The sequence below is a fragment of the Nerophis lumbriciformis genome, linkage group LG21 (genome assembly GCF_033978685.3).
Source record: "Nerophis lumbriciformis linkage group LG21, RoL_Nlum_v2.1, whole genome shotgun sequence".
In the NCBI taxonomy this organism is placed as follows: Eukaryota; Metazoa; Chordata; class Actinopteri; order Syngnathiformes; family Syngnathidae; genus Nerophis; species Nerophis lumbriciformis.
Window position 1 is genome coordinate 28,587,931 of NC_084568.2, and position 22,388 is coordinate 28,610,318.

The 22,388-nt window shown below is 40.7% G+C and overlaps 1 protein-coding gene across 1 annotated transcript in view; it reads right to left on the bottom strand.

Moving 5' to 3' along the window:
* pals2b (protein associated with LIN7 2, MAGUK p55 family member b) overlaps window positions 1–21,381 on the bottom strand; it is a 67,508-nt gene extending 46,127 nt beyond the window's left edge. Inside the window, exon 1 of the mRNA XM_061982512.2 lies at window positions 21,251–21,381. The gene's annotated coding sequence lies outside the window, so the exon portion shown is untranslated. The remainder of the gene's footprint in view (window positions 1–21,250) is intronic.
* Window positions 21,382–22,388: the final 1,007 nt, after the last annotated feature.

Below are 22,388 nucleotides of genomic sequence, written 5' to 3' on the forward strand. Positions count from 1 at the left end.
TCCCTCGGGTGATTCCCTCGTTCTACTGGGGGACTTCAATGCTCATGTTGGCAACGACAGTGAAACCTGGAGAGGCGTGATTGGGAAGAATGGCTGCCCGGATCTGAACCCGAGCGGTGTTTTGTTATTGGACTTTTGTGCCCGTCACAGATTGTCCATAACGAACACCATGTTCAAACATAAGGGTGTCCATATGTGCACTTGGCACCAGGACACCCTAGGCCGCAGTTCCATGATCGACTTTGTAGTTGTGTCATCGGATTTGCGGCCTCATGTTTTGGACACTCGGGTGAAGAGAGGGGCGGAGCTTTCTACCGATCACCACCTGGTGGTGAGTTGGCTGCAATGGTGGGGGAGGATGCCGGACAGACCTGGCAGGCCCAAACGCATTGTGAGGGTTTGCTGGGAACGTCTGGCAGAGTCTCCTGTCAGAGAGAGTTTCAATTCCCACCTCCGGAAGAACTTTGAACATGTCACGAGGGAGGTGCTGCACATTGAGTCCGAATGGACCATGTTCCGCGCCTCTATTGTCGAGGCGGCTGATTGGAGCTGTGGCCGCAAGGTAGTTGGTGCTTGTCGTGGCGGTAATCCTAGAACCCGTTGGTGGACACCGGCGGTGAGAGATGCCGTCAAGCTGAAGAAGGAGTCCTATCGGGTTCTTTTGGCTCATAGGACTCCTGAGGCAGCGGACAGGTACCGACAGGCCAAGCAGTGTGCGGCTTCAGCGGTCGCAGAGGCAAAAACTCGGACATGGGAGGAGTTCGGGGAGGCCATGGAAAACGACTTCCGGACGGCTTCGAAGCAATTCTGGACCACCATCCGCCGCCTCAGGAAGGGGAAGCAGTGCACTATCAACACCGTCTATGGCGAGGATGGTGTTCTGCTGACCTTGACTGCGGATGTTGTGGATCGGTGGAGGGAATACTTCGAAGACCTCCTCAATCCCACCAACACGTCTTCCTATGAGGAAGCAGTGCCTGGGGAATCTGTGGTGGGCTCTCCTATTTCTGGGGCTGAGGTTGCTGAGGTAGTTAAAAAGCTCCTCTGAGGCCCCAGGGGTGGATGAGACCCGCCCGGAGTTCCTTAAGGCTCTGGATGCTGTGGGACTGTCTTGGTTGACAAGACTCTGCAGCATCGCGTGGACATCGGGGGCGGTACCTCTGGATTGGCAGACCGGGGTGGTGGTTCCTCTCTTTAAGAAGGGGAACCGGAGGGTGTGTTCTAACTATCGTGGGATCACACTCCTCAGCCTTCCCGGTAAGGTCTATTCAGGTGTACTGGAGAGGAGGCTACGCCGGATAGTCGAACCTCGGATTCAGGAGGAACAGTGTGGTTTTCGTCCTGGTCGTGGAACTGTGGACCAGCTCTATACTCTCGGCAGGGTCCTTGAGGGTGCATGGGAGTTTGCCCAACCAGTCTACATGTGTTTTGTGGATTTGGAGAAGGCATTCGACCGTGTCCCTCGGGAAGTCCTGTGGGGAGTGCTCAGAGAGTATGGGGTATCGGACTGTCTGATTGTGGCAGTCCGCTCCCTGTATGCTCTGTGCCAGAGCTTGGTCCGCATTGCCGGCAGTAAGTCGGACACGTTTCCAGTGAGGGTTGGACTCCGCCAAGGCTGCCCTTTGTCACCGATTCTGTTCATAACTTTTATGGACAGAATTTCTAGGCGCAGTCAAGGCGTTGAGGGGATCTGGTTTGGTGGCTGCAGGATTAGGTCTCTGCTTTTTGCAGATGATGTGGTCCTGATGGCTTCATCTGGCCAGGATCTTCAGCTCTCACTGGATCGGTTCGCAGCCAAGTGTGAAGCGACTGGGATGAGAATCAGCACCTCCAAGTCCGAGTCCATGGTTCTCGCCCGGAAAAGGGTGGAGTGCCATCTCCGGGTTGGGGAGGAGATCTTGCCCCAAGTGGAGGAGTTCAAGTACCTCGGAGTCTTGTTCACGAGTGAGGGAAAACTGGATCGTGAGATCGACAGGCGGATCGGTGCGGCGTCTTCAGTAATGCGGACGCTGTATCGATCCGTTGTGGTGAAGAAGGAGCTGAGCCGGAAGGCAAAGCTCTCAATTTACCGGTCGATCTACGTTCCCATCCTCACCTATGGTCATGAGCTTTGGGTTATGACCGAAAGGACAAGATCACGGGTACAAGCGGCCGAAATGAGTTTCCTCCGCCGGGTGGCGGGGCTCTCCCTTAGAGATAGGGTGAGAAGCTCTGCCATCCGGGGGGAGCTCAAAGTAAAGCCGCTGCTCCTCCACATCGAAAGGAGCCAGATGAGGTGGTTCGGGCATCTGGTCAGGATGCCACCTGAACGCCTCCCTAGGGAGGTGTTTAGGGCACGTCCGACCGGTAGGATTCTATGTGTCATACTTGATCATTTCGCGATATTGCCATATTTTTGCTGAAAGGATTTAGTAGAGAACATCAACGATAAAGTTCGCAACTTTTGGTCGCTGATAAAAAAAGCAGCAGACGAGTAGCGTGACGTCACAGGTTGTGGAGCTCCTCACATCTGCACATTGTTTACAATCGTGGCCACCAGCAGCGAGAGCGATTCGGACCGAGAAAGCGACAATTTCCCCATTAATTTGAGCGAGGATGAAAGATTCGTGGATAAGGAAAGTGAGAGTGAAGGACTAGAGGGCAGTGGGAGCGATTCAGATAGGGAAGATGCTGTGAGAGGCGGGTGGGACCTGATATTCATATATTCAGTATATACTGTATATACTCTATTAGCCACAACACAACCAGCCTTATATTTAATATGCCACAAATTAATCCCGCATAACAAACACCTCCCCCCTCCCGTCCATATAACCCGCCAATACAACTCAAACACCTGCACAACACACTCAATCCCACAGCCCAAAGTACCGTTCACCTCCCCAAAGTTCACACAGCACATATATTTCCCCAAAGTCCCCAAAGTTACGTACGTGACATGCACATAGCGGCACGCACGTACGGGCAAGCGATCAAATGTTTGGAAGCCGCAGCTGCATGCGTACTCACGGTACCGTGTCTGCGCATCCAACTCAAAGTCCTCCTGGTAAGAGTCTCTGTTGTCCCAGTTCTCCACAGGCCAATGGTAAAGCTTGACTGTCATCTTCCGGGAATGTAAACAATGAAACACCGGCTGTGTTATCCGGCACAACAGTCAAGGGGTGCATTCTACGGTGGGGGTGCGTTATCCGGCACAACACCTTCCCAAATACACCGCTTCCCACCTACAGCTTTCTTCTTTGCTGTCTCCATTGTTCATTGAACAAATTGCAAAAGATTCACCAACACAGATGTCCAGAATACTGTGGAATTTTGCGATGAAAACAGACGACTTAATAGCTGGCCACCATGCTGTCCCAAAATGTCCTCTACAATACGTTACGTCACGCGCCGGCGTCATCATACCGAGACGTTTTCAGCAGGATATTTCGCGCAAAATTTAAAATTGCACTTTAGTAAGCTAATGTGTTGCAATGTTAAGATTTCATCATTGATATATAAACTATCAGACTGCGTGGTCGGTAGTAGTGGGTTTCAGTAGGCCTTTAACTGACCTGTAATGGAAAGCTTCGCCTTCTGGCTCAGCTCCCTCTTCACCACAACAGACCGGTACAGTGACTGCATCACTGCCGACGCTGCACCGATCTGTCTGTCAATCTTACGTTCCATTCTTCCCTGAGATACTTGAACTCCTCCACTTGAGGAACAACTTCCCTCCCAACCCGGGGATGCACACACATATTAATTTGAACCCTTTTTCACCTGGGTTCATCTTCAGTGATTTTTAAGTCTTGTGTAAATGCCAGTTGGCTGAGGTGGGACCAAGTCATTGTTTTGCAAGTCACAAGTAAGTCTCAAGTCTTTGCCCTCAAGTCCGAGTCAAGTCCCGAGTCAAGACAGGCAAGCCCCGAGTCAAGTCCAAAGTCAAGACTGGAAAGTCTCAAGTCAAGTCCTAAGTCCTGCATTTTGAGTTTCGAGTCCTTTCAAGTCCTTTTAACCACAGACTAATATATTAACACAGATTGTGTATGCTTTTCAAACGCTGTATTTATTTATTAAAACAAGTGCATTTTAAATTGCAGGAAAGAAAATTGTGCTGAAATTGCACTTTATAATAGCACTATTAACCAGTCATTTTAAACATTAACTCATTCCTTTACAGAACAAACACATTGAAAAATAAAGTGCAAATGTACTTATTTGTACAAAAGTGTTAACATTGAAAAAACATGACATATACGTGAACATAACAAAAAAGTTTTACTTTTTATATGTCAGGGCCCTATGCTGCATTGCATTTGCAAAAGACCAAATTAGCCAAGAGTCTGTCAGTCATTTGTGCACGATGGGGGCGTAGTATGATGCCACCGTGGCTGAAAACTCGCTCCACTGGAGCGCTGGAGGCAGGCACTGCCAAGACTCTCATGGCCACTCGGAACAGTGAAGGAAGAGTCTTCATGTTCAATGCCCAGAACAAAAGTGGGGAGAGAGTTGTTTTGGGTTGGTGCACTACTTGTAAGTGTATCTTGTGTTTTTTATGTTGATTTAATTAAAAAAAGAAAAAAAAAGAAAAAATTCTTGTGCGGCCCGATACCAATCGATCCACGGACCAGTACCGGGCCGCGGCCCGGTGGTTGGGGACCACTGAGGTAAACAACCAACAGTATGTCAGAAAGCTAGCTAAAACGGTACACATATTCATAATATAGTATACATTTTAACTGACCTTTATTTTACTATTTTTGTCTTTTTTTAGGTGGCTAAAATACGCGGTGCTGCTGACCGCCGTCTAACGTTACGTGTGATATATTGACTAACGTAACCCTGCTTAAAAAAAATCACTGAACAAAAAGTATGAATAAGGTAGTGAACTGCAACAGATTCCCGTGTTTGCAATAATGTTATAACGTTAGCAGTGAGTTTACAGCCTCACTGATTTAACTACACAGCAAATAAAAGTCACGTTACTTAGCCAATAAACGTTATCTTTCATTCAAAACTTACCGTTCTTTGTGCAACTTCAAATGCCGGACGAAGTTGGAAGTTGTTTCCTCTCCATCAGTAATTTTCGAACCGCATGTGTTGCATACTGCAAACCGTTTTGTGTTGACCACCTCGTAATTTTTATACCCAAACAAAATTATTTTAGGTATCATTTTTTGTTCACTGGCGTGTGGTTTGGACATGTCTTCTTCCTTGGTTGTCCTGCAATTTGATTGGATGAATGCTGTGTGATGAAAACAAAGTAGATCTAATTTGATTGGCTGTTGTACTGAGACCACACCAGCTGACACACGCAACGCTGATAGACAAGTACACAATGAAAAATACGGGGCGCTCCTGAATAACTTTTTCATCTTTGGGTTTTGGGGAAAGTAGCAAGTCATGTCAAGTCATGTCAATTCAAAAGGCTCAAGTCCAAGTGAAGTCACAAGTCATTGATGTTAAAGTCTAAGTCGAGTTGCAAGTCTTTTTACATTTTGTCAAGTCGAGTCTAAAGTCATCAAATTCATGACTCGAGTCTGACTCGAGTCCAAGTCATGTGACTCGAGTCCACACCTCTGCCAGTTGGTAAGTGATTCACACCCGAATCGCGATTTTTACTCATTATGATTCTGAATCGACTCAAAATGTTGAAGAATCCATTTTTAAAAGGACATTTTTCAGGCCATCTGTGCGCTTATTCTCTGCACACCAGCCACATGACTTTAAATAACATGAAACTTGTTTTTAAATGTTTTACTATAATTTATGAACCAAATACAGTATTTTTCAGACTCTAAGGCACACTTAAAATCATTTAATTTACTAAAAAATGGACAAAGCGCCTTATAACCCGGTGCGCCTAATGTACGTGCTCATTTTGCTTGTGCTTAACGACCTCCAAGCAATTTTATTTGGTACATGGTGTAATGATAAGTGTGACCAGTAGATGGAGTGTGTAGGTCACATTTATTTGTGCATCTGGTTTGTGGGAGGAATGTCTCATCGACACAAAAGCAAAAAAGCGATCCACATATGCAAATCCAATACAAATACAAAATCAAGCATATCTATATTCAAATCACAAAAATATATTTACCAATACACGTTTATTTATACAAATTATTGATTTATTTGTATGTCACATTTTTATATTTATAAAATGTGTATATATTTTCAAATCTCAAAAATATATTTACAAATACGCATTTATTTATACAAATTATTTATTTATTTGTATATGACATTTGTATTTGTACTTGTATATTTATTAATATATGCATATGTATTAATATCATTTTGATGTATATAAGTTGATGTGAGACAATTCTACTTCCATAAAATAGTGGCTTTTCGAACAGTGTGTGTTAGTTATTTTAAAAAAATTGGTCAGAAGAGTGTAGTGTGTACTTTTAAGCACATACCACAATACTGTGATGATTTTGGTCACAATAACTGTGATATGAAATTGTCATATCGTTCTAAGTGTCATGATTTGATATTGATATCGAATATCGGTCGATATCAGCAAAATAGCAGGTATCGGATTGTATAGCCGTGCATCTTAAATCTCTGATCTAACAGCACTCACCAAGTTGACCAATATTCAGAAAAATGGAAAGTACAAGGAACTTAAATAAAAAACACACATGTTCATACATTCATTGGTGACCCACAAATTAATTTGCCAATGTTGCCAAGTATGGCCACAACGGCGGAAAAAACAACATGCACTTGTTTTACGGCTAATTATGCAAATGAGATGATGACATAAAGCACCGCTCCAGACACTTTGCGGTCTTGTGGGAAACACTGTATTTGATGTATGAGAGGGAAACCTTCACCAGCCCAAAACATGGAATGTTCAAGCGCTGAAGAGGCGATGACATCGTTCTTATCGCCTTCGGCCGTAAGCGGCTCTCTCCTGCAGCTCAAGTCAAGCCAGTCTACACTTTAGGAGCTTAAATGTCATTACTTTACAACTCCACTCCTCACTGACTCTCCCTTCCAGCTGCAGCACATCGAAGATAATTACTCCTTCACTGAGTATCCCTGGGAGGGACAGAGTGAGAGGTCCATTCATTACGCAACAATCGGGCTGGCCACACACGCTGGAAATGAAAGATATCCCCTGGAAGAATGTTCATGGAGGGAAAAGACAAGCAAGCGGCGGGGACAATAAGGAGGAGCTCACAAAAGAGGTTTGCAACCTTATGTGCCAGGAATGTACAGGAGACACATTTTATCTCTAAATACGTTAGGCTTGATAAGACGAAGGGAAAAATGAAAAAAGGTCTTGTGAGGATGAAAGGCACAAGAGAAGAGCATACTGGGACACTTCTTTTCTCATCAATGAAAATAATAAGGTTCTGGGTTCAAATGTGAATAGCATTCTGAGCTAACCCGTGTAAATCACCTACGTTTTCCTTTCTTAGTGGCATCATTAATGTTAGCGTGCCGTCCTTCGGAAGCGTTGCTGAAACTTCACAAATTGACAAAGGCCAGTTAAACACCAGCCTAGAATTTGTCTTTTGATGCTTGCAAGCTCAAGCGTGACAGCGGACTGGCGTGCTGCTTCTAAAGACAACAAGGAAGCCGGTGACTGTTCTATCAACAGAACAGATTTGAGAATATTTATAGAGCTCGGTCGCATCACATGTTCATATTTTCATAAAGGTTAAGCAGCTTGGAACGCTGATGATGCACGAGACCGCCCCCTTTGTCCTGTCACAACCCGTCTAATAGGAAGTGGTCACTGTCAAGCCCAGCTGCCATTGGCCAGCCTGCAGGGAAGCAGTCCGATGATGGCGAGCTCCTGGATGAGGGATTATAGAGGATCAGAGGGCTCGTGTATTTTGTTTTGCGCTTTTTTCCACTCATGTGCCACACATTTTAAAAGCGGCAACCGCTGGAGTAATAATTTTGTGGCCTGACGCAGTACAGTGATCAACCCATCTTCTATTCTGTGTGCATCACAGAGCTTGTGGGCGGGGGGCAGCAGCTGTCACTCCCGCTTCCTCGCAATGACCTGACAATCACAAAAGAGGCCGGGAGCTCGTGCCGCCGCGGAGCCCAGATGTCGCTAAAGGGGCTCGGTCTTGGAGGAGCAGTTACAAACTAGGTGGTGCAGAGTGAGTCCTGAGGGGCGCACCTTCATGCACGTTTACATAGGCAGCATGAGAAGGTGCTGACTCGCCATGTCCATATATTGGCCACAATATTAGGTACACCATGCTGAGCATTATGGTCTGTGTTAAGGCCCAATTGTGATACTACTCTTGTATATGAGATAACTTTTGACACTAACTCCTCCCATCTGACCACACGCTTCCCCGCCTCTCGCATCCAGACCAAGCCTATGTAGGTCACTCCATGAGTTCAACGCAGCCGCGCAATAAGAGGATTACACCGCCACCCATAAGATGGCCGACTAAGCAAACGACGACCATAATAATAATAATCATAACCGAGCTTTAACCAGTCAACCCACCTGTAACCGCTTCCTCTGCAGTGGACATTTGTTGTTTTTGGTTTTTTTGACAAGTTTAGGAAAAAATAACTGTTTATTCAAAAAACGCAAATGTCCACTGTATAGGACTCCCATGAGGTTTTTGCACTGATGGGCCTGATAAAGACTAACTGCATTATACAATCAAACACATGGACTTACTTAGTAGGACTCCATACAAAAAGTTATGCTAAAGGTACAAAATGTACATATTTGGGGGGTTATTCAAAACATTCCCTAATTTATAGAAACATGTAGAGTTTTTAAATTAAAATGTGCATTTTTAATCTACTACATTTTATGGATTGGTTGGATGTGTCTACCGAGCTTACGTTCGCGTTTTAGTGGTCATGTTGATCAAATAAATGTAGTGTTTTCAAAGTAAAATATGCATTATAGTCCAGTACATTTTATGGAGTGGTTGGATGTGTCTACCGAGCTCACGTTTGCGTTTTAGTGGTCCTGTTGATTGAATAAATGTAGTGTTTTCAAAGTAAAATATGCAACTCCAGTACATTTTATGGAGTGGTTGGATGTGTCTACAGAGCTCACGTTCACATTTTATTGGTCATGTTGATCAAATAAATGTAGTGTTTTCAAAGTAAAATATGCATTATAGTCCAGTACATTTTCTGGAGTGGTTGGATGTGTCTACCGAGCTCACGTTCACATTTGATTGGTCATATTGATCAAATAAATGTAGTGTTTTCAAAGTAAAATATGTATTATAGTCCAGTACATTTTATGGAGTGGTTGGATGTGTCTACCGAGCTCACGTTCACATTTTATTGGTCATGTTGATCAAATAAATGTAGCGTTTTCAAAGTAAAATATGCATTATAGTCCAGTACATTTTATGGAGTGGTTGGATGTGTCTACCGAGCTTACGTTCACGTTTTAGTGGTCATGTTGATCAAATAAATGTAGTGTTTTCAAAGTAAAATATGCATTATAGTCCAGTACATTTTATGGAGTGGTTGGATGTGTCTACCGAGCTCACGTTCGCGTTTTATTGGTCATGTTGATCAAATAAATGTAGCGTTTTTAAAGTAAAATATGCATTATAGTCCAGTACATTTTATGGAGTGGTTGGATGTGTCTACCGAGCTTACATTCGCATTTTAGTGGTCATGTTGATCAAATAAATGTAGCATTTTCAAAGTAAAATATGCATTTTAGTTGAGTTGAGGTGAGTTTGAGTTTATTTCGAACATGCATGCATACATCACAATTTCCAGTTTATCTTTTCAACATGTTCGAAAAGGAGTAGGTAGAAGCAGAGCTTATTTAATCCTACCCCTTTTCTTTTACATAACAGTTGCTAAAACATTTGTTCACTTTCTGTTCTCAATTTATTCACAATAAACTCCATAAGTAATCACAATAAAAATAAATAAATGCATTAATAATACTTACATATGGTGAGATGAGTTAGATTATTTTGAAAATGAACGGATGAATGGATGAAATAAATTCAGAATGTTTATCATGGTTCTTCTTCTTTGTACTTTGTAAACACTAAGTTTGAAGAGTTTTTTGAAGTGGATTATATTAGTACATTGTTTGATTGCTTTGCTTAATCCATTCCATAATTTAATTCCACATACAGATATACTGAAGGTCTTAAGTGTTGTACGTGCACACAAATGTTTTAAATTACATTTTTAGTCCAGTACATTTTATTTTATCTACAAAGCATTTTAATGCTCATGTTGATGAAAAACACTCCAAAATCCCTCCACAACATTTCCGCATCAGTGCTCCTTCGTCAATGTAACTAAACATGGCCTAATTCTCCTCGCTCATGTTGAAGCAGGTGGAGAGTGTGTGCACAGCCATGCAGCTTCAGAGGATCTGATCACATGACAGTCCACTACTACCTTGGCACGGAAACCCCACTGAGCCTCTTGCCAGGTTGTACAGTATATGCCCAGTTTCTCTTCGAGAGCCATGAGTTTTTAGTTGTTCATAGATGTGTTGTTTTGTTTGTAAGCAGTGTCCCTTTAAGACCACGGCCATATATAAACCCTGCTGAGTCAGCACAATAGGCCGTAGTAGGTTTTCTCTGCTGGTTTCACTTTTCCTCGTCATGACATTTGATAAGTTGTCAGTGTGGCTTTCTGATTCAATTGTTTACACCAGCGTCAGTCCATAATGAGCACTGCGAGGCAGTGATGTGTTAACAGTAAAGGGAGGGAGAAGCAGGGCAGCAATGACTTATGATGCATTCATAGCTGGGAAGCTTGAATCATTCCTATTATGGATGCATCGTTAATCTATCATCCTGTATCAATAACCCTGAGAGCTGCAGAAGGTGTTATTTTGCTCATTTGACCCTTGCTCGTTGGTCAGTCTCAAATTGACCATGTTCTATTCGAGTCTTGAGCAGTAAGAAGTCTTAGCCTTAGGGTGTACCTCATTATCCATCCCGCTGGTCTGCACTCACGTTGAGCCTTCACAGCAATTAGGGATGAAATGCTGTCATCGATAAACCGTGATGAATTATAAACATTTGTTTTGCTATGAACAAACATGGCAGAATGCAAATCAATCAGATATTTTTGCACCTGGTGATTGTCATCTGGATAAAAACGTTAACCGCATTTGGTAAGTATGTTCCTAATGTACATGTGCTCATGTGTGAGCAAGCACACCCAGGGATTTGATTGTGTGGATCATATTGAGTCTTCCCTTCTTTCTTTCATGCAAAATTGCTGTTTTTAATTAAACCAATAGCTTTGATCGGACAACACATCTTGGTATGGCACTCATGCCCGTGCTCGTGCATAGCAATCGCGCTTCAGCCTGGATTGCAGCGCTGCAACGATTCATGGATTTGAAAACAGCTTTCATTTGTATTTGTTGCTTCAATTATTATTTTAATGAGTTTGATTAATACAAATGTATAAAATTAATTGTTTCTGCAAGAAATAGTAAGCACATGAGAGTGGTGTACTTACGGTGATGTAGGTTACGCTGCAGGTGATGTGGCCTAAGTGTGTGTGGTGGGAACGGCAGAGTGCCAAGAGAGTGGGGGCATGTAACGATTAACTGTAATATTGATAACCGCAGTAAAAACCTAGACGATTAGTTTACCCTTTTAATTTAAAATGATGGATAGCCACAGTTTGACAGACTCACTGGCACTGCTAGCTTAAATGCTAACATGAAAACAAGAGACATTGACACATTTCCCCAAAAACGACATACCCCAATCTTAACTTACATAAACACATTACCGTCTGAGCAACTAAGATATTTAATTGTGCACGTTGAACCTACAAGCTGTGCTCTCTTAGAACAGAATTATGATGATGGTTCATACGAGACGAAGGTGTTTTTACGGGGCGTTCAAAGACGACACAACACCCACCACAAATAATTAACAATAATAAGAGATTTTTTTTGTTATGCACTTTTCATCTGGATAAATGTTAAAAGTGCTACGGTAAAAAGCAACATTTAAAACAATAAAAGTGTAGCCATTTATACAGATAAAATACTAAAACACTATCAGTGACGCATAAGACACACAAAACATGGCTTTTCTAACAGTGTGTATTTATTTTTGTGATTTAAAAAACTAGCAAAGACATGCACCTGGGGATAGGTTGATTGGCAACACTAAATTGGCCCTAGTGTGTGAATGTGAGTGTGAATGTTGTCTGTATATCTGTGTTGGCCCTGTGATGAGGTGCTGACTTGTCCAGGGTGTACCCCGCCTTCCGCCCGAGTGCAGCTGAGATAGGCTCAAGCAATCCCCGTGACCCCAAAAGGGACAAGCGGTAGAAAATGGATGGATGGAGATTAAAAGATTTCAGTGCTTGTATACGTAGTTTTTGTGTACATTCAACAATACCACATTATTATAACCGTGATCATTTTGGTCACGATAACCTTGTTAGGAAATGTTCATATCATGTCGTCCCTCCAAGAGAGTAGGCTCAAAGAAGAGGGAGAAAGAGAGCAAATGCCCAAAGAAGATTTGAGAAGCTGTCGAAGGTTTTGCGATCATTTATGCTAGAAAAAAAACAGACATGGTTATTTTCACAATGTCACTACATCAATGCTACAACGTTAGCAGAAAGCCTCCTGTCTATTTTAAGAGCAGCACAAACGCAAAAACAAGGTGAACTCCCTATTTCGGTAGATCGCACCACCTTTTATCGTTGACTTAAATGTTTTATTCAAACACATGCGGGCATGTGAGGACATGTTATATCATCAACAGTTTGAATGTCAATGCTAACAAGTTGTTTGCCCAAAAATCAAACAGCACTCCTTCCACCCGTTCAAATATGTAAAATACATTGTCACTCAATTTATCATACATCTTTTTGTTCACTTTGGTTCTTTATTATCTATTACTGTCCCTGGTTAGAGGTTGTTTTTCTTTTTTTTTTGGTCAAACAAGTAATAAATAACCATGCTGCCATGGTACAAGTGCAATTTCAATGTTATGTGCATTCATAAGAAGAAAGAAGAAAGGTAATCATTTTCTTTATTTCAACAATCTTCCCTAAAAGACGCATTGAAGTTATTCAGTGCGTTTTATTTATTATTGTCAAAACTTGGACTATGGAGTGGTTGTTTTCCCGAGATGCAAGTGAACTTGGACCGGATGGCGTGAAGGTAGTGACATCTTTTAATTTTAACACTCAAAAGGAACAAACAAAAGGCGCTCACAGCGGAGGTACAAAACGTGGCTATGAAAATAAAACACTAGCACGAAGGCAGAACTATGAACATAAAACAAAACTTGCAAACTATGGCCTGAATAAAGAAAACTTACTTGGAACAAGAAAAGAGCATGAAAAAGAGCAGCATGGATCATCAACAAGGGTGTGTAGAGAGTGATGTCGCCAGAAAGACAGCCTGGCAACTCGAAGCTTAAATAATAGTGACATGATTAGTGAAAGCAGGTGCGTGACTCAAAATGTGAAAACATGAGACAGGTGCGTGACATGAGGATGTGAACCAGGTGAAACTAATGGTTACTATGGTGACAAAGGGAGTTAAGACAAGAACTAAAAAGTGTCCAAAAACCAAGCAAAACATAACTAAACAAAACATGATCACAGACATGACAATTATAATTTGATAGATTCCTCAATTACTGAAATAATCACTATCTGACGTTTTATTGGATAGTCGCGCTCAAACCAGTCAAACAAACTTAATTGAGGTGACAAGTGTTAGCAAGCATGATGCGAACCACCGCCGACGCCCTGATGGAGATTCTGCTGCCTTTTGGCTAACAAAAGCGTCCTCTAGAGTCTGAATAACTAAGCAACTTCTCCCAACATCAGGAAAATGAAATCTGGTTTTCCACAAAGTGCATGTGGGCTGAGCAGTGTGGCGTAGTGCCTCACTGCACCCATGCAGAACAATAAAGGTCATGCTGGATCCTGGCACGGGTCATTATGGTCTTCCCTGCCCTGAGACTCCTGTACTCTAATGCAGTCTACTCTCCTTCCTGCCACTCAATAGTATTACATCCAACTCATTTGATTAGGCTCTTAGAAGATCGAAGAGAAGACGAGAACACCCATAAATGTGTGTTTCCCAGATGTGAAGGGTCCTCCCCATCACGTCAGGCCAGGGTAAACTGCTTAGAAAGGTTGCCAAACAAGGATGACATTTTGATTACGCGCCTCATTACCAAACACACGCATACAGATTCAAATGTAAATGTAAATAAAACCTCCGATATTAAAAGCTGTGTTAGCCATTTTGAATACATTCAAAAAGCACATGATGGCTAGGGGTTGTGATTCTTTGGGCACCTAACGATTCATACCGATTCCTGGGGTAGACAATTCGATTCAAACCGATTCTCGCAAAGTAGTATTTGGCATAATCATTATAATGACTTTTTCTCAAAAAGGGTTACAGGTTAGAAAAGCTCCTTCTGGTGGATGGAAATGGCCTAAAAACGTATTTTAATATTTTTTTCCCCCCATTTCTGAGGATTATGAATCAATGGAGATGAATAACAATCGCGATTCGGATGTGACTTGATTTTTTTGTGCATTCCCAGTGATCACCATTGCCGATTAACGCCTTTCAACGCCAATCACTAACACAATCCCCTTATTTTATGCCTCCGGCCGACAAGCAGCTAGCAGCTAATTACGTGTCTCCATACACAGTGTGGAACCGCTCCCCTTAGTCAAAAATGTACAGGTGATACATGTGATCTGTATCTCACTCATGCAAGATCAGCATCGGCAGCATAAAACCCTGATCAGAACATCTCTAGTTTGCACTGAATACAGCGTGGTACACTCAAAGTTCGATACAACGCGGTCGTTGGGGTCCGTAAAATAAAGATTGTGTTATTCCCGAGATTGTGTTGTGTAGAAATCCTTATTTTTTTCCCACAAAGAAAACAAATGTGTTCTCGCTGCTGCTCGTCCACGCTGCTGTTGGTTAAGCTGTGCTCCTTTGTCGTCGTTGACGCTAAGTGATATCTTTCTATTTCGTGTGCCTCTGAATATTGTACAGCCTTCTTTAGCCACATTTTGCAGTCTTATCCAATTTGCGAAGAACTTGTTCTCTTTGTTTCACCGCTTCACCTTCAGCTAGCTCGCTGCTAAGCTAGTGAAGCTAAGCTTGATAGCAACCCAACCCAACCCCCCCCAACCCTCTCCACATCCCACCCCCCGGATTGTAAATAATTCAATGTATATACTCTGATGATTAACTTGTGTGATGACTGTATTATGCTGATAGTATATATTTGTACCATGAATTGATTAACATGGACCCAGATTTAAACAAGTTGAAAAACGTAATCGGGTGTTACCATTTAATGGTCAATTGTACGGAATATGTACTGTACTGTGCAATCTACTAATACAAGTTTCAATCAATCAAACAACCACTTAGAGCAGAGTAACTTCGTAACTTCAGATGCCGTGGACACGATTGCTAGCGTTAGCTGTATTATGCTAACTAGCCTAGTTTGTAGCAGCCCTTAACTGCCTACAAACTAAGGCGCATAACAGACTTAACTCGTTAGCGAGTCCTACACCCCAGTCTACACTGTGATGTAAACAGGCGAAAATTCAGGGTCCATGGCACAATTGTCTTACCGTATTTTTCGGACTATAAGTCGCAGTTTTTTTCATAGTTTGGCCGGGGGTGTGACTTATACTCAGGAGCGACTTATGTGTGAAATTATTAACACATTACCGTAAAATATCAAATAATATTACTTAGCTCATTCACGTAAGAGACTAGACGTATAAGATTTCATCGGATTTAGCGATTAGGAGTGACAGATTGTTTGGTAAACGTATAGCATGTTCTATATGTTACAGTTATTTGAATGACTCTTACCATAATATGTTACGCTAACATACCAGGCACGTTCTCAGTTGGTTATTTATGCCTCATATAACGTACACTTATTCAGCCTGTTGTTCACTATTCTTTATTTATTTTAAATTGCCTTTCAAATGTCTATTCTTGGTGTTGGGTTTTATCAAATAAATTCCCCCCAAAAATGCGACTTATACTCCAGTGCGACTTATATATGTTTTTTTCCTTCTTTATTATGCATTTTCGGCCGGTGCGACTTATACTCCGAAAAATGCGGTACATAGAATTTTGCAAACTTTAATATGTATGTTGTTGACTAGCACTTGTTCCGAATAAACAGCTTATGTTAAAAGTTAAAGTTAAAGCGCCAATGATTGTCACACACACTAGGTGCGGTTGAAATTATCCTCTGCATTTGACCCATCCCCACAGAGGAGCAGTGAGCAGCAGCGGTGGCCGCGCCCGGGAATCATTTGGTGATTTAAACCCCAATTCCAAACGTTGATGCTGAGTGCCAAGCAGGGAAGTAATGGGTCCCATTTTTATAGTCTTTGGTATGACTCGGCCGGGGTTTGAACTCACGACCTACCGATCTCCGGGCGGACACTCTAACCACAAGGCCTGAGCAGGTCTTATTTCAGGATATTACCCCTCATCACGTACAGAATTGACTGTAAATATTTCCCACTCACCCTGTAAAATAATTCCATCAGTACTGCCACTAGCTGGATCGTTGACACGCCATTAAAGACGCTAATACAGGAATCCCCACTATTTGATTAACATTGATGTAATTTGACACAATTAATCACAATATTTTAATCAAAAAACTAGAACGATACGGCATCAGAGGGTTAGTCTCAAACTGGATAAGAAGTTATCTAACAAACAGGAAACAATACGTGAACCTAGGTAGGGCTGAAACGACGCGTCGACGTAGTCGACGTCATCGGTTACGTACATACGTCGAGGACGTTTTTGTTCGTCGACGCGTCGCATATTTACGTCACACTACCGTCATGGCGGAGCGCAAAGCAGACGATGCGAGCGGTGCGAGCGAGAGGAAAAAAGCACGCCAAAAGTCGTCAAAAGTGTGGGAGTATTTCAATAAACGGCCTAAGAAGAAACGCTACTTTTACTCCGCTACTTTTATCTACATTCAGCTCGCTACTCGCTACTAATTTTTATCGATCTGTTAATGCACGCTTTGTTTGTTTTGGTCTGTCAGACAGACCTTCAAAGTGCCTGCCTTACTGGTGACGTTTCACTTCGTTCCACCAATCAGATGCAGTCACTGGTGACGTTGGACCAATCAAACAGAGCCAGAGGTCACATGACCTGACTGGCTCCGAGCTAACTTCGGGTGTTACCATTTAGTGGTCAATTGTACCGAATATGTACTGTACTGTGCAATCTACTAATAAAAGTTCCAATCAATCAATCAAAAGTGTGAAGGAAAAAAGACCCTTTTTTTATTTCAACCGTAAAGACTGACTGCACAGTTCCTGTCTTCACAATAAAAGTCCCGCTCCATCGCGCCTGCGCTTTCAAAATAAGAGTCTCCGAAAGCCAGCGCAAACAAGCTAGCAAGCTACGGAGTTTGCCGTCAATGTATTTCTTGTAAAGGGTATAAAAACGAATACGGAAGGTGGACAAATAAGATGCCAAATAACAACCACTTTCATGTGGTATTAGACAGAAAGGAGGAACTTTTTTTCTCCTCCATTTGAAAACGTGGACGTTACCAGCACTGCTTCCTGATTACAATCAATGCAAGTCATCAGAATCAGGTAATACACCAACTTATATTCTTGTCTTCATGAAAGAAAGGAATCTATATGTTAAACATGCATGTATAATTATTAAAACACCTTTAACATGTAAACAAAAACGGCAAAATAAATAAATATAAATTATATACTGTATATATCAATGTATGTATATATATATATATATATATATATATATATACGGTATATATATATATATATATATATATATATATATATATATGTGTGTGTGTGTGTGTGTGTATATATATACACACATATATATATATATATATATATATATACACACATATATATATATATATATATATATATATATATATATATATATATATATATATATATATATATATATATATATATATATATATATATATATATATATATATATATATGATATGTGTGTGTATGTTACTCAGTACTTGAGTAGTTTTTTCACAACATACTTTTTACTTTTACTCAAGTAAATATTTGGGTGACTACTCCTTACTTTTACTTGAGTAATAAATCTCTAAAGTAACAGTACTCTTACTTGAGTACAATTTCTGGCTACTCTACCCACCTCTGCTAATAATGTTGTTGTATGCACACTGTGTCGAGCGGAAATGGCCTATCATAGCAGCACAACGGCAGCGTTCTTGCCATCACCATCAACTAGTCAATCGTCCGCGTGAGTATACGTTGTCATCATTACACAAAAACATGAATGTGTCATTTGTATCTGCGTTGTAAATTCATAAACTAAAGCACCGTTTCGCTCTGAGAGGAGCGTTTGGCGTGCCTGTTCAGTGTTTACAAAGACGCGCTCCTCTTTAACGCTAACGTTAATTAGTTGTGCAAATACCTTTTACAACATTAACAATTACGTATACTATGTACAAACGAACAATTAACTTTCACTTTAATCATACTATCATTGTTGTGTTATTAAGCAAAATAAGCAAAAGTTTTACTATTGTTGAAATGTTTACACTGTTGTTACAGAATATTTCGTTTTGCACTTTTTTGTATTGGATGTTTATCTTTATTTTTGCACATTTTAGCAAATAAGCAATACTTTTACTTTTGTTGAAATGTTTACACTGTTGTTACAGAATATTTCCGTTTTGCACTTTTTTGAATTGGATGTTTATCTTTATTTTTGCACATTTTAAAGCAAAATAAGCAATACTTTTACTTTTGAAATGCTTATACTATTGCAGAATATTTAGATTTGCACTGGATGTTTACTTTTATATTTGCACATTAAAAGCAAATAAGCTACTTTTAATTTTGTTAAATGTTTACATTGTTACAGAATATTTTGTCATGTTGTTGTCAATGTTGACTGAGTGGCCATACTTTTTTTTTTGTAAATAAAAGCCATGCCTTTTGAAAAAACTGGCCTACATTTATTTTTTCATCTTCATTTTAAATAAAAAAAAATAATCGGTAAAAGGAAAAATAATCTATAGATTAATCGAAAAAAATAATCTATAGATTAACCGATTAATCGAAAAAAATAATCTATAGATTAATCGATAGAAAAATAATCGTTAGCTGCAGCCTTAAACCTAGGCGAACACACATCTACAACGCTAAATATATCCTGTGGTGTACCTCAGGGATCAATACTAGGACCTAAATTATTCAATCTCCATATAAATGACATTTGTAATGTTACAAAATATTTAAAGTTAGTATTATTTGCGGATGATACAACAGCGTTTTGTTCAGGAGAGAACACACAGAAGATAATACAAATAATAACAGAAGAAATTAACAAATTAAAAAGATGGTTTGACAAAAACAGACTATCGTTGAATCTCAGTAAAACTAAAATAATGCTATTTGGTAACAGTAGAAGAGAAAGTCAAACACAAATACAAATAGACGGAATAGAAATTGAAAGAGTAAATGAAACCAAATTTCTAGGTATAATGATTGACGATAAATTGAACGTAAAGTAGCATAAAGTAGCAAGAAACACATCAATAATAAATAAAGCAAAACATGTTCTAGACCAAAAATCACTTCATATCCTCTACTGCTCGCTAGTGTTACCATATCTGAGTTACTGTGTAGAAATATGGGGAAATAACTACAAAAGTACACTTCATTCATTAACGGTGTTACAAAAAAGATCAGTTAGAATAATACATAATGTTGGATATAGAGAACATACAAATCCTTTATTTATTGAATAAAAAATACTGAAATTCCACGACATAGTGAATTTGCAAACAGCTAAAATTATACATAAAGCAAACTATAACCTGCTACCCATGAATATACAACAATTCTTCTCAAAAAAAGAGGAGAAATATAATATCAGGGAAAAATGTAATTTAAAACATTTGTATGCACGCACAACACTTAAGACCTTCAGTATATCTGTATGTGGAATTAAATTATGGAATAGAATAAGCAAAGCAATCAAACAATGTACTAATATGATCCACTTTAAGAAACTCTTCAAACTTAAAGTGTTTACAAAGTTCAAAGAAGAAGAACCATGATAAACATTCTGGATTTATTCCATCCATCCATTCTTTCATTCTCAAAATAATCTTACTTATCTCATTATATGTAATATGACTTACTTCACCAATTATTATTTATTTATTTATTTTTATTGTGATTACTTATGGACTATCCATCCATCCATTTTCTACCGCTTATTCCCTTCGGGGACGCGGGGGGCGCTGGAGCCTATCTCAGCTACAATCGGGCGGAAGGCGGGGTACACCCTGGACAAGTCGCCACCTAATCGCAGGGCCAACACAGATAGTATATTGTGAATAAATTGAGAACAGGAAGTGAACAAATGTTTTAGCAACTGTTATGTAAAAGAAAAGGGGTAGGATTAAATAAGCTCTGCTTCTTCCTACTCCTTTTCGAACATGTTGAAAAGAGAAACTGGAAATTGTGATGTATCATGTTGTATGCTTGCATGTTCGAAATAAACTCAAGCTCAATTCAACTCAAGGTTTTTTTTTTAATTTACGTTTCTGGTCTTTTGCCCCGCTATAGTAGACCATTTCCTTGTATGAATTTCTTCTGACATCATGATGGTCAATAATTATTATGGGATGGCCTTTCAGGGTAGAGTAAAAATCAATACTGTGTCGGCGAATATGGACATACTGTAGTTGGTCAAAGTTTTTAGTGGTGGAAATAATGAAAAGTGCAATTATTTGCAGTATTTTAAGCTCGTGATGCTCTAAATATTGGAGTATTTCTACTCACGCTTCATCCTTGCCATAAAGATTACGCCGTGTGTGTGCGTACACACAACTGTACGTTCGCACCAATCTCTCGACATATGCGGCCATTTTTTTGATTTTTCTTTTGGCGGGGGGGTTGTACACACATCGCGTGTGCACACTTGCAACTAGGACACGGTTTTTTTTTTGGACACAATGTGCGTGTGCAGAAGAGACACACACGTCCACACAAGGACATACAAACATTGTGTGCGTGAGGAAGCGACACACATTTATGTCCACAATAGGACACACACACAATTATGTCTACAATAGGACACACAACTGACAGCTGCTCACGCGACCGACCAATAAACCGCCTGAAAGTGGCGCGACAAAGTGTGTAGACATGGTAAACAAGACGACAGCATGGAGTCACGACATGGCAAGTATCTTACCTTTGTGGTCCCGGGTCGAAGACAATTGGAGCCCCCGTCCGGCTGTCGCTGTCCTGGTCCCGCAACAGACTGCCAGGAGAACACCGTGCCAATCACGCAAGTAGGCTACGCCTTCTGGGTGACGTCACGTAAACTCGACCAATCGCGGCGGAGGGTGAACCTTTACTCAGGAAAGACACACTGGCTTGTTCATTCAGCACGTTTTTACATGATCACGTCAATCAAATGAAACAATACGACTTAAACTTACACTAGTACAGTCCAAAACATTAGCTAAATGTCTGAATTGATTACAAAATGATTACTATTAGTTTAACATGCTTATTATTATGGTTCAGTGCTGCTAATATGTTGGATACTGATTGATTGATTGATTGATTGATTGATTGATTGATTGATTGATTGATTGCAACTTTATTGATTGAAACTTTTATTAGTAGATTGCACAGTACGGTACATATTGACCACTAAATGGTGACACCCGAATAAGTTTTTCAACTTGTTTAAGTCGGGGTCCACGATAATCAATTCATGGTACAAATATATACTATCAGCATAATACAGTCATCACACAAGTTAATCGTCAGAGTATATATAGTGAATTGTTTACATTATTTACAATCCGGGGAGTGGGATGTGGAGGGGGTTGGGACGGGTGGGGTTAAGTTGGGTTGCTATCAGCCAGTGACGTGCGGTGAGGTTAATGGCTGGTGAGGCACTGACTTCATCACAGTCAGATTTACAAACATATGAACCCTAAAGAGTATCTTATTCACCATTTGATTGGCAGCAGTTAACGGGTTATGTTTAAAAGCTCATACCAGCATTCTTCCCTGCTTGGCACTCAGCATCAAGGCTTGGAATTGGGGGTTAAATCACCAAAAATTATTCCCGGGCGCAGTGCCGCTGCTGCCCACTGCTCCCCTCACCTCCCAGGGGGTGAACAAGGCGATGGGTCAAATGTAGAGGACAAATTTCATTACACCTAGTGTGTGTGTGACAATCATTGCTACTTTAACTTAACTTTAACTTTACACATACAAACTGTGGCACACAAAAAAGCACATTTAATTTAAAAAAAAAGGTTATTATGGTCTTACCTTTACTTATAAGTGCGGGAACAGTGGTGTTCGTGTTG